The 13,234-nt window shown below is 38.1% G+C and overlaps 1 protein-coding gene across 8 annotated transcripts in view; it reads left to right on the plus strand.

Moving 5' to 3' along the window:
* Nucleotides 1-13,234, plus strand: part of ZNF385B (zinc finger protein 385B) — a 352,923-nt gene that overhangs the window by 234,381 nt on the left and 105,308 nt on the right. Inside the window, exon 1 of one of the 8 annotated variants that reach the window (XM_052655495.1) lies at nucleotides 6,589-6,718. The exons of 6 other annotated variants lie outside the window; for them this stretch is intronic. The gene's annotated coding sequence lies outside the window, so the exon portion shown is untranslated. Of the gene's footprint in view, nucleotides 1-6,588; nucleotides 6,719-13,234 lie in introns of those variants that run through there. One more of the 8 variants, XM_052655525.1, reaches the window with a different exon arrangement.

Raw genomic sequence — 13,234 nt, forward strand, 5'->3', positions numbered from 1 at the left:
CATGTAGAAAGATTTGCAGTACATGCTGGAGGTAGGAATAACAAAACTTGTTAATAGTTTGGATGAAGTTAGTGAGTAAAAGGAAGAACCAAGAAATCAAATGCAGTCAGCCCTCCATATCCCTGGGTTCCACATCTGTGGATTCAACCAACCACTGATCAGAAATATTCTTAAAAAAAGACAAATTACAGAAAGTTCCAAAAAGCAGAATTTGAATTTGTTGTAGGCTGTCAACTATTTACATAGCATTTACATTGTATTAGATTTTATAAGTAATCTAGAGATGATTCACAGTTTACAGGAGGGTGTACACACAGGTTATATGAGAATAGTACAGCATTTTATAAAGAGTACCCATGGATTTTGGTATCAAGCAGAGCAGGTACCAAGAGACAGTTATATTTTAAGATCTTGCTAGTGGCCTGTCTTCACAATGAAACTGTCTGCAGCCATTCTAATCCCTGTTTGTCTCTCCTTTCTGTATCAGAGTTGTTTTTTTGAGCTCAGAATCAGCTCCAGGTGCTTAGGATACATTGTTGTTCAGTCACTAAGTCCTGTCCAACTCTTTGCAATCCCATGGACTGCAGCACACCAGTCTTCCCTGTCCTTCACTGTCCCCTGGAGTTTGCTCAAACTCGTCTATTGAGTCGGTGACGCTATCTAACCATCTCTTCTTCTGCCGCCTCTTCTCCTTTTACCTTCAGTTTTTCCCAGCATCAGTGTCCTTCCCAATGAGTCAGCTCTTCACATCAGGTGACCAAAATGTTGGAACTTCACCTTCAGCATCAGTCCTTCCAATGAATATTCAGGGTTGACTTCCTTTAGGATGGACCAGTTTGATCCCCTTGTAAACAGAACAAAGACCTGTGCCCTGTATCTCTTCTGTACTACGTCTCTATCAGCGCCTGTAATTAACACTAAATTTTTTTGTGTCTTTGCATTAGTCTAATTATTTCAGATACATTATTTTTGCTTTCCAAATAGACAGTCAACTTCTTAAGGACCAGGGATCCCAAGAACATCTAGCTCAGTGCTGGAGGGAGCAAAAAGGAAGACTGAAAATGTGTCTTTTTTCATAGGCAACTTCTTGTTTATAAGCTGCCTACTTTAAATAAATTTGTGGAAATCCAAAATTGCCATTCAGACAATTGGAAAAGCAATCATTTTTCCATTAAAAAGGAATTATTTACTCACTCAAGAGTTAATTTAAAATAACTGACTCCCCTAATGAATGTAATTAAAAGTTTGTTAACAGGTCATTATGTATTTGTTAGGAGATGTGGTAAAGGAACTGAGGCTAGAGTATCAGGGGCCACAGTCAATTTTAAATTATGTGAAATGAAGACAAAGGAGCTGAAATTCAGAGCTGTAAGTAAAAAAGAAAATAAGTTCTGATTTCTAAAACTTCAAATGTATAGACGGATTTATAGAGAGGACTTCCATTTTCTAAATTTACAGTTTATAATTGACAGTTAAAAATTATCTCTAACCAGATCACATTCATTCTAGCAATGAAGGTTAATCATTTGAATACACAAGAAAACCGGCTTTTGGTTACAGCTTTCTGAGTAAAAGAATGAAACAAAATTCATGGTTTTCTATTTTGCATGGAAGAATGAGCATTTTCATAAACACAGGATAGTGACTGTTTTTCAAAACTCCTTATAATATTGAGGGCATTGAGTTGCTATTGCTGGTGTAATATTCTAACACCTCTGTGGGTTAATCAACCTTTTGAGGACTATCCCAGGAATCCAGTGACCATTTATCATTTTGTTTCTATGAAAAATGCTTCTGCATTCTAGAATACTAACTAAACCCAAGGTCAGGAACACACCCCAGTTATTAGGAATCCTCTTAATTCTGTAATTTTCATAATCCATTTACTCTTTGGAGACCATAATAATTAGCAATGAGAAAGAAAACTTTTAATCAGGTGGTATACAGTAGCACAGTTCTTATAATGAGAATGTAGAAGGCAATGGGACCCCACTCCAGCACTCTTGCCTGGAAAATCCCATAGATGGAGGAGCCTGGTGGGTCGCAGTCCATGGGGTCGCTAAGAGTCGGACACGACTGAGCGACTTCACTTTCACTTTTCACTTTCATGCATTGGAGGAGGAAATGGCAACCCACTCCAGTGTTCTTGCCTGGAGAATCCCAGGGACGGGGGAGCCTCATGGGCTGCCATCTGTGGGGTCGCACAGAGTCGGACACGACTGAAGTGACTTAGCAGCAGCAGCAGCAGATATTCCTTTTACCTCATTCATTCATTTAACACATTTATTGAGTGCTTCTGTGGACAAGGAACTATAGGCAAACAGCAGTGAGTCAAGTCTGCTCTCTAACCAAGAAGAGCTTATAGCTCCTTGGGGAAGAAGACGCAGGTACAATAGAATGTCTTAAATACCGTTAGGAAAGTGTAGATGAAATGTATTGCTGGTTCAGAGGAGAGCAAGATATTTCCTTCATATGGAAGTGGGAAGACTTCCTGAAAGAGAGAGTATTTAAAACGCCACTTGAAAATGGAGAGAATTTGAAAGGGGACAGTGAAGAAAGGGCATCTGGGGAAGCGTGGCAGCATAAACAAAACAACAGAACTAAGAAAGTGTGTTTGTACAAGAACAGGTCAGTGTTTCATACAGTGAATACTTCTGGAGCAATTACCAGGTATAAGACACCGCCTGAGGAGCCAGAGATAGAAAGAAAACTAAGACTTAGTGTTTGTCCTTAAAGAATAGTTCAGTTCAACATTAAAAGTGTGAGTAAGGAATTGGTTTTCAGTTAAGCTTGCGGATGCCGATGAATGCTGAACTGAGGTGCTGGGACTGTATTCTGCAGCAATGGCTTTAGGGGTGATGATAATAATGCTTATTATTCACTAAGTCCTTCAGGGTTCTTTGCACTTTAAGAATTTACATGCATTAGTTCCTTCTGCTCTCCTCATGAGATATGATTACTATTTTATTCCTACTTGGCCACTGAGAAAACTGGGGCTTAGCCAGTTAATTAATTCCTTTAATGTTGCCAGCTGGTAAGTAGCAGAGTAGGGATTTGAACAGGTGTATTGGATTTCAAAGCCCATAACTCACTGAATTGAGTCATGGAAGATATTTGAATAGAAAAATGATTGATTTGAACTACCCTTCTTAAGAATTCAGTTGACTCAGTGGGACCACAATGATTAAAGGATTGTACTAGTGAATAGCTTATAAGAACCTAAATGGAGGTGTTAAGTAATAGGTATAAAAAGGGGAAGGAAGTGAGAGAGGTCATAAAGATAACTACTTAATTCAGGAGCAGTGAAGAGGAAAAAGTCAAATACAGCCTCAAATTTTAGCATCTGTGGTACCTGGAAGACTCATAGTGCCAGGCAGTGAAATAAAGACCAGCAAAGGAGAGAAATCTCTTGGGGAGGTAGTGGGGATTTGTGAAGTGAAGGAATAGTAAAAAAAAAGGAAAAGAAAAAGAATAAGTGAAAATGAAAGTGTGTAGGCTGCTCTAAAAGAAGTTAAAAATTAAGGGGAACGAGAGTAGTTGGTACACTAAGCAGCTAACAAGAAACGAGGAATTCCTTAAGAATGGAATGACTAAAGAAAAATGGCGATGACGAACTAAGATCTTGGAATCTCTGAGGCTGCATTAACTCAAGGGCACAAACAATGGATTAGCAGATGAGGGATCCTTGGTTCCTCCTTCACATTCACCCAGACTCTTCCAATCCTTTAGATCACCACTGAAACTCTATCTCTGTGTTAAAAAATAAGTCTGTATGTCTCCCATGGGCTTTCCTGGTGGCTCAGTGGTAAAGAATCCGCCTGCCAAGCATGAGATGTGTGTGTGATCCCTGGGCCGAGGCAATCCCCTGGAGAAGGAAACGGCAGCCTCTCGAAGTATTCTCACCTGGGAAATTTCCATGGACAGAGGAGCCTGGAAGGCACAGTCCAAGGGGTCACAAAAGAGTTGGACACTACTCAGTGACTAAACAGCAATCTCTCCTATAGTTTTCCCTACAGAGGCTTAGATGTTACTTATCTCTTTCTCCTATTGCTTTTGGTACCTACTTGCATGGATCAGCGGATCTCAAACATCAGAGTGCTTCCAGATCACTTGGAGGGCTGGTTAGAACACAGATTGCTGGATCCCACACCAAGAGTTTGTGACTCTGCAGGTCTGGGATGAAGTCAGGATTTGCTCTGTTTACAAATTCTCAGATGATACTGATGTTGCTGATCTAGGGACCACTTTTTGTATTATGACTGAACTAAATTAAGGACCTGTGAGAGGTACACATAAAGAATTTGGGGAACCTTACAGTGGACTAATGTGCAAGATCTGGAAACGTTCTAGAAAAATACTCTTACGAATCAGGTATGATTTGTTGTTGTTCACTCAGTCAGTCGTGTCTAACTCTTTGTGACCCCCATGGACTGTAGCACGCCAGGCTTCCCTGTTCTTCACTATCTCCTGGAGTTTGCTCAAACTCATGTCCACTGAGTCAATAATGCCATCCAACCATCTCATCCTCTGTCACCCCCTTCTCCTCCTGCCCTCAATCTTTCCCAGCATCAGTCTTTTCCAGTGAGTCAGCTCTTCTCATCAGGTGGCCAAAGTGTTGGAGCTTCAGCTTCAGCATCAGTCTTTCCAATGAATATTCAGGGTTGATTTCCTTTAGGATTGACTGGTTTGATCTCCTTGCAGTCCAAGGGACTCTCAAGAGTCTTCTCCAACACCACAGTTCAAAAGCATCAGTTCTTCAATGCTCAGCCTTCTTCATGGTCCAACCCTCACATCCGTACCTGACTGGAAAAACCCTAGCTTTGGCTATAGGGACCTTTGTTGGCAAAGCGATGTCTCCACTTTTGAATACACTGTCAGGCAGGATTTAAGATTAGGCAGAAAAAGACTGAAATACTTTGTCTAGCTTCATGAAAGAAAAATAATTTAAATGAAGCATCAACATAATTGCTACAAGTAAAGAGTTTTCTTAGGAGAAGTATGTCATAAAATAAAAAATAAAGTGAAAACCACAGAGGTGACTATAATTTTATTTTAATCATGAAGAACTAAGTATTATATGAGTAAGAAGTCCACAATTATTATTTAGGGGAAAGTAAGTATAGAGCTAGCATACTGAGTTCCATTTAGAGTCCTATGTTGTTGTTATTCATAACAACTGAGGCCGAGAGATATGTGCCATTTCTAAGAGCTGGCTTTATAATTACCAACTTGATTGCCGTGTCTAATTATTCCCTTGGGTTTACCTATCCCTGATAGTTACCGTGCAAATCCGACTTAAGTAGATACACCAAATCTCTGAATTTGGGTAGGTGTAATTTGTTCTGTACATCATTACTAAAGTGTTCACCATGGTTGGCAAACGTGCTACAAGTTGCACAATGAAAGGTGCAAAATCCTTCCTGACGTTTGCAAACATCAGTCATTGTTAGTTTCTTTCATTCAGCCGAATGCTCACTAAGCTAACGAAACAGTATCAATGACCATCACCTTGCTGCTGCTGCTAAGTTGCTTCGGTCGTGTCTGACTCTGTGTGACCCCATAGACGGCAGCCTACCAGGCTCCCCCATCCCTGGGATTCTCTAGGCAAGAACACTGGAGTGGGTTGCCAGTTCCTTCTCCAATGCATGAAAGTGAAAAGCCAAAGTGAAGTCACTCAGTCATGTCCGACTCTTAGCGACCCCATGGACTGCAGCCTACCAGGTTCCTTTGTCCATGGGATTTTCCAGACAAGAGTACTGGAGTGGGGTGCTGAGGCAAAACAACCATTTGGTCATAGCCAAAGTGTGTAACCTAGACATATCAGAGGCCTTATTCTTCTGATCATGTGGTCAGAGGTCACTAGAGGGAGAATAGAATTAGTTAGATATATGAATAAATATATCATTTTATTTCCAAGCCTACACAACTGTTAATTTCATTATGATAATTCTCCCATATAAGTGAAATTAGATTTTTTAGTTGAAATGCATAAATATCCCTATTAATGACATCCACATCAAATTATCTGCTTTAGTCTTTTTAAATTATACATTGTGAATATTTAGTTTAAACTTAAAATTCCACAGAAAAGAAAACAAATTTTCTAGGTCTAATGGTATGCAAATAAATTATTCAGGACTGGCAGAATATAAATAAGGTTCATATTTTGAGAACACTTTCCTTTTTTAAATAAAAAGCAATTTCAAAATAAAGATTTAGTTGCCCACCTAGAAAAGAAAAATAAAAAACAGTCCTTTCAAGTCAGACTGATACTAAAAATTCCAAATTGTTACAATAAGTACATATTCTAAGAGAATTAAATTGCTTTGTTTGAAAGGATAGGTGGGTGTCAGATTATTTGGTTTAATTTTTACCATAGCAAAGTGGTAGTTACTGAGTAGCTGGGAGATACTCAGAAAAATTACAGGAAAGAAAGTAAGTGTCAGTCTTTTAGGATATATTTGGTTCAGTGTCGTCAGAAGATAGTCTGCCCTCTCCCTGGAATCAAGTTGCAAACACTACCCTCAATAGTAATTAGAGCTAAGCGGCAATTACAGGACGTATGATTTGTTCAGACGCACTGTGTGTTGGCTGTTTCCTAGCACCATATTTCATGGGAGCACAGGTTGAAATGATGGAATTATTTATCTCTCAGTCTACTACCTCGTACAGTGCTCGAGTGCAGAAGTGAACGTGAATTGTAATCTTAAAAACTAAGGTAAGCATTGCCGACTGATCTGCCTTTATACCTCTGGGAACTTTCTCATGAAAAGTATGACCAAAAAATGTAAAACAGTTAAAACCAGCTTTAGAAAAGGAAAAAATGTATCCGAATTAGAGTAATGTGCTAATTTTGTTACTCCTCCAACCAACATCACCCTGGCATATCTAACTTGTTGTATTTAAATTGTTGTGCAGGGTCACTTTGATAAGTAAAATAAAGATGTGACAGACTTCCCACACTTCCTTTGTGCTGATGAACTATGCTTTCTTTTTCTTTTGATGTTGGTTTCACATTTTTACTAGGTAAAAATATGATTCATATTATAAGTATGTTAGAACCCTTTCTCTCTCTCTTTCCTATTATCTTCAAGAAGTATATTTAAGCAGATGATTGTGCATGCTCAAGAATTCACATTGAGATTGCTAGAATAGTGTCTAGTAGCCTGTAATAACATTGAGTAACGTGAGTGATTTGTACAGTTGTCACATGATTTTTATGATAGGCACATTTCAAACTTTTAATGTTCCATCTCGTTTAAGTATAAACTCAATGGCTTCATGCTTATTTAGACCATTGGGCATAGAAATCTCTCTGGAAGCCAGGTAAGTTTAACTCCTCAAGAGGCACTATTGTCTGTCATGAGAATAAATGTATTTTGTATGGATACAGTAGACATTTGTGAAATTCTCTTTTTTATTTTAATATTATCACTTCACTCCGCCTCACCTAAAAAATCCTTTTTCTTTCAATTTCGTCATTTTTTAAACATGAATTTGGTGGGAGGAAGGTGTTTTTATCTCATTGTCCCCAGTGGGATTTCAAGTGGTTTGGGAAATAGTGAAAGAGCATCAGCTTCTTCTGTTCTACCTCACTGGTAGACTAAGGGGATAAACACTGAGGGCTTGATAGACTCTTGCTAAAAAATGAGTAGATTAAGACCAATGTGCATTAATCTTTCCAAGGTCCTAGAGACCCTGTGTTATGGGAACTCTTAGTAGATTCTATTGCTCAGTGTCCCTTTTACTAATATGTTAGTACCTGATTTGGGAAGAAAATTTTTTCTAGCTCTGGGTCCATAATTGGCTTTGTTTTGTTTATTTGCTTTGTCATGGAATTATTTATCCTTGAGGATCATTTTTTCATCAGGAAAACATGGGATACTTTAATCCATGTAACAGTTTATAAGTCTACTTAATATACTTAAAAGTACTTTGTCCCTCTCAATGAAAAGTTATAGTATTTGTATAACCCAAGGCACATGGTAAATTTCTATAAAAATGTATCATTAAATTCTGTGTTAGATTTAAGTTCTTAACTTGCCCCATTCTGTCATGTGGGTGGCAGATAACATCATGTGCGCACATATAAAAAAAATCCTCAGTTGTTGCAACTGACACGACGGCTTTTGACATAGTTGGAGATACAGCCTTAATTATTTTGTCTTGTCATGGGGGCAAAGTCATCCTGATATTGGCAAAATCTTGCTATTAATCTTTTGATTTATAGAAGCAAATATTGAAAATGAAATTAATATGCTTCAGCTACAAAATAAGGCAAATGACAAATTTTATGAGCTCTTTCTAGTTTTCTAGCAGTATTGCAGTGAGAGAGAGAGAGACATATGAAAGAGAGAGATAGGCACATACATACATACACAGAGACAGAGACAGAAAATTTCAGAGACATTAGAGAGCTAAGAGAGACGTGAGAGGCAGAAAAGAGAAACAGATGGGCTGGGGGTGAAGAGAGAGACAGAGCAAAGTCAGATAAGAGAACAACAGAGGAAGTGGGTGTTAGAGAAAAAAGACTCAAGTCAATCAAGGTTTGGAAATAGAGATTGTGCAGTTCGGGAACTTTGGATTCTTTTGCATTTTCTTTAACTAAAATTTCAACATGCTTTGTCATATTAAATGCATAGGGCGCCAGATCCATTGTTAGGAAGGTTTACTTTCCATTTGTGTCCTTTAGAGCAAAGGGAGCTTTAAAAGGCTGTTTGAAGTTCTAAAGAGACCAGGAGTCAAAACAAATATTCTTCTAAAAGAAAATATTTCCATTCCTTTGTTGCCTTAGAAAGCAAATCATCGAAAAGGAAAATGATGAGCCCTGTGATTAAATTCCCTACTTTCCGTGTGGCTCCTTATTAACAGAGCATTATGTCTTTGACTTTCGGTGTTCACTGGGGGAGTGAGGAGTCATTTCGGAAGCCAGAAAGAAATTCCAAAGAATGAAAGCAGTATAAAGGTACAAGGATAAACATAACACCCAGGGACAGTCAGTCATTTATGATGAATCACTGCCAGTGCAGAAACCCCTTGGGCTCTCACCAGAGGACCTTATCTGATGCTGTTTTGCATATCACTTGGGCCCCAGAAGCTGCCTGCATGACTGAAGCAAGTAGCATCAATCTCTAGGATGTCCGGACAGTGGCACAGTTTCAAGAAATCAGGCCAGGGGTTTGCCATTCTGTTCAGTACTAGAGATGCTTTGGAGAGCAAGCATCCCCTGGGTCAGAGGATTCCCTATGTTTCTCAGGATAAGGGTGTCTCCCAGTTGCCCAGCTCCTTTGTTTGAAGGACTTAGATGCCTTGCTTAATTAGGTTGTTCCTGCTCGCACAGTTTTTGCCTCACTCTCCTTCATTCTTTACAGATTTCTGCCAAATAATTGAAGATAACAAAGAAGCAAATCATTTTAGGAGTGAGATGTTGGGAAATTCCAAATAAGGCATTGATGTCAATTCTAGTCCACTTGGCAAAATTCAGCCAGACTTACCACTCTTCCTTCCCTGTCCAAATCCCCCTCATCCTTTTCCCTATGCTAACCTCACTGTTGCCCCATTACCCAGTGTCTGCTCATCCTATCCCTTGCACGGCCAGGTTTAGTCACCCCATACCGGTTCCCACAGGGATAGAACGGTGGCTTTCATAACTGCTTACACAGGTGGAATATTTATACTGCCAAGTGGAAGCCATCTCTTCTGCGCCTGGATAAAAATGGCTTCCGGCTGATAGAGGACCAAGAGTGGCCTCGTCCATGATGGTCACCATGATTATAATACTCCGCTAGAATTTTTTTTCTGAATTCTCTTCAGTGCGTTATAATTATGGCAGCCATGATATATACATGCAAAAACGGAACAAGATTTTAGTGCAGTTTTTACTGTTCCCTTTATTCCCAAATTGTGTTTTCTAGGAGCCTGTTAACTTTTTTTTTTTAATATGGACACCGGGTTTTGAATAGCTTTGAAATGTTTGGTTAATAGTTAAGCTAAGGAAACCTTTTTTTTTTCTACCAAGGTGTGTGTAGAGAATACCGGCAGAGCAAATATTAACTCTGTTTCTTTAAATCGAGCAAGATTCTGGGAGAAAAATATCTTTTAAAAAGGGCAATTAAGTAAACCATTATTCTTTTCTTTTCGCCTCTTTGGTTCTTACCTGTTGATAGCCTAAACACTGAATGCAAGAACTGAAATTCTCTGAACCTGGAGGGCAAAACATTTTGTGTCCTGGAGGTATAGAATTTGAAGCAGCAGCCCGGTGTGTTGACCTCCTGAGTTGCTGTTTGCAGCCCCTTCAGGTGGGCCCATCCTGTGAGCTGCAGAGGAGAGGCCTAAAGATAGAGCCAGAGGCCACAAGGCCCTGCTGCTTTGATCTGTTCCAATAGAGGTTAGTTGCCACCACTGTTTGGAAAAATGTGTCTTTTCAGAGAGAATCTTTGTTGCAATTCTGCTAGAAATTCAGTATAAAAACCACCAGCAGAAATGTGTGTACCTCCTATATGAAGCTATTTTAATTAGTTATATTGATCCAAGCAGTATGATTTAAAGCATAGTTTGAATGGGTTTTGTTGTTCGCTTCTTTCCCCCTCATTGGGAATATTAAAATAATTATTTAAAATTAGGTGTTGTAACCAATCTTCTGCTGCTCTTTAAAAGGGGAAGAAATGTTGGCTCTTGGCCACACTGGCTTTTCTCTTTCATTTAATTTCTTCCATTATTCATACTCATAAAGCCATTAAAATTAAAATCTCATTTAAAAATGAGTGCTTCTACGTTTCCGTCTATATACAAAAACAAAACAGCCTGAATACTAATCTATTTTAATTTGTAAAAAAATGTAAAGACTTCAGTATATGATTCCTGTACATCTTTGTACAGACAAATATTTGAAACAACGTCTCTGGGCAATGCACTCTAAATTCTACCATTAGACAGTTACTGTGCTGGATTAATTTCTCCTAATCCCATTTTCCTCATGTAAAATGAAGGATAGACTCCTAAATTATGTTTCCTGCTAAGAATTTATGAAATAAAGTTCCTCTAGAAATATTCAGCAGTTTGAGAAACGTAAGTGGTCTTTCCTAGGAAAGTTTGTATTTTTAGGAAAGTTTCTAAAATAAGTCATACTGCCAGTAGGTCCCTAGCATGCCATAAAGGGAGAGCAAGGAGTTCCTTGGTATCCTGTAACCAAAAAAGGCGTCAGACCTCATGAAAGCATCTTGACACCATAGACAGTAGTCACTGGGCAAACGGAGCTCAGGACCATCTCCCTACGTCTTTTTTTGCCAGAAAATTTCGTCAGGCTACTGACCTCCCAATCCAGTCTCGACCTCAGACAATTTTAGTAAAGCCCTGTCTGGAGATAATTTTGGCTTCTCTAAAGACTTAGTAATTTAGGAATGAAGCATATGACATTCCCTTTTGATAAGTCAGGTGTATTAAAAACTATTTCAAAAACCTTGACAAAGCACCTGTCAGGACTCTGTTATCCTTTGAGTTTCCTTTTTTGCGTGGTCATGCTAATAATAGTGGGTTACAATGGAAGAGCACTATAACCTGGGCAAAAACTGTTTAAATTAACTTAAAGAAGGCAATTGGTTTTTAAGACTTTTTTGTGAATTAGTTGTCGTCTTTTCTTAAATTCTGTAATTCTCAGATTTTTTGATGCTGCTTTAAAAAAGGATTGCAGCTAATGAAGTACGTCACACATTTAATCAAATTATATTTTGTACTGTGTAGTACATAAATCTTACTGATTTTTTTTCAGTGTTTAAATATAAGATGTTAAGTGCATGGACAAAATACTCAGATATAAATGAACCACCCCTGAGCTGTATGTATTGTTTTGCTACACATCCAAAAAGTCATCCATTGCTTCTTAGTACAAGATTCATCATCTTGTGTAGAAGCTGGCGCATTACTACTAAACCCAAAGGACATTGTGGCTTAAAATCTATCATGATGTGGCTTCACTGCTATTTTGTGATGCAGCACTTCATTATTGCTTATAAACTTCAAGGTGGTACTCAGAAGGATTTATTTTTAAACTCACCATTCTGCCAGGATGCTGCTACTATTGAAGCACTTTGGAGGGAACCCTGAGCTGCCCCAAGGGAAATTCAGGCGTAAAACTGCCAATTGTCAGGATTTTAAAGACCCAGAGTTCTAAGAAACACATTTTTTTCTCTTTGGCATCACTGGATTCTATGTCAGTCTCCTCTATCCACTTATGAAATTCATCAAGGAAGCATTGATATTAAAGGGAACTTTTATTTTCTTACAAATCATTTTGAGTAAAATCAAGCTGGTGGTAGAAAAAATAACTAAAAAACTTATTTATCCTAAAAGTATAAAGTATTTTGACAGTATTTGAAGATGTTCTTATTGAGGAATTTTTCCTATATGTATCAAAGTAGTTTACTAAAATTAATAACATCGAACACATCACTTTTTAAAAATTTCTATTGAAATGTAACATATAGAAAAGTGCACGTACTGTAAATGCACAGTTGAATGAATGTATACAGACAGGCACAGCTGAGAAACAGAACTACAAACTGAACATCTCCAGCACCCCAGAAGTCCCTTTCATGCTCTTTCCCTAACCTCATCCTACTCTTCCTGCAAGAATAGCCAGGACTCGAACAAACAGCATAGATTAGTGTTGCCTGATTGTGCACTTTAAATAAACGCTACCATACAGCTTGTTGATATGCTTCTTTATTTTAGTTCTTTTTCTCAGCATGACATTTACAAGGTTTATTTGTTGTTTCATATCACCATATACCATTTTTTCCTATTGCTATATTTCATTATGTGAATGTTAGGTTATGTGAACATACCAGAATCATTCTTTTTATTGTTAATGGGTTAATTGGTGAACTTTCAGTTTGGGACTATTATATACAGTATTGCTATGAATATTCTTGTACAGATCATTTCTATTAGGTATATACTTAGAATTGCTGAGTCATAGCGTAAGTGTGTATTCAGTTTTAGTAGACATTGCTAAATCATTTTCAACATAATTATAACAACTTACATATCAGATAAGAGTTCTAGTTGTACCATATCCTCGTCAGAACTTGACAATCTTCTTTCTTCATTGTAACCATTGAAACAATGGTTACAACAAGCATTGCTTGTTGTTGTAACCATGGTTACAATGAGGTATGAAGAAATATCTCATAGTTTAATGAATATCCCTAATAACTAATAAAGTCAGGTGCCTTTC

This window comes from Budorcas taxicolor, chromosome 2 (assembly GCF_023091745.1).
Source record: "Budorcas taxicolor isolate Tak-1 chromosome 2, Takin1.1, whole genome shotgun sequence".
NCBI lineage: Eukaryota > Metazoa > Chordata > Mammalia > Artiodactyla > Bovidae > Budorcas > Budorcas taxicolor.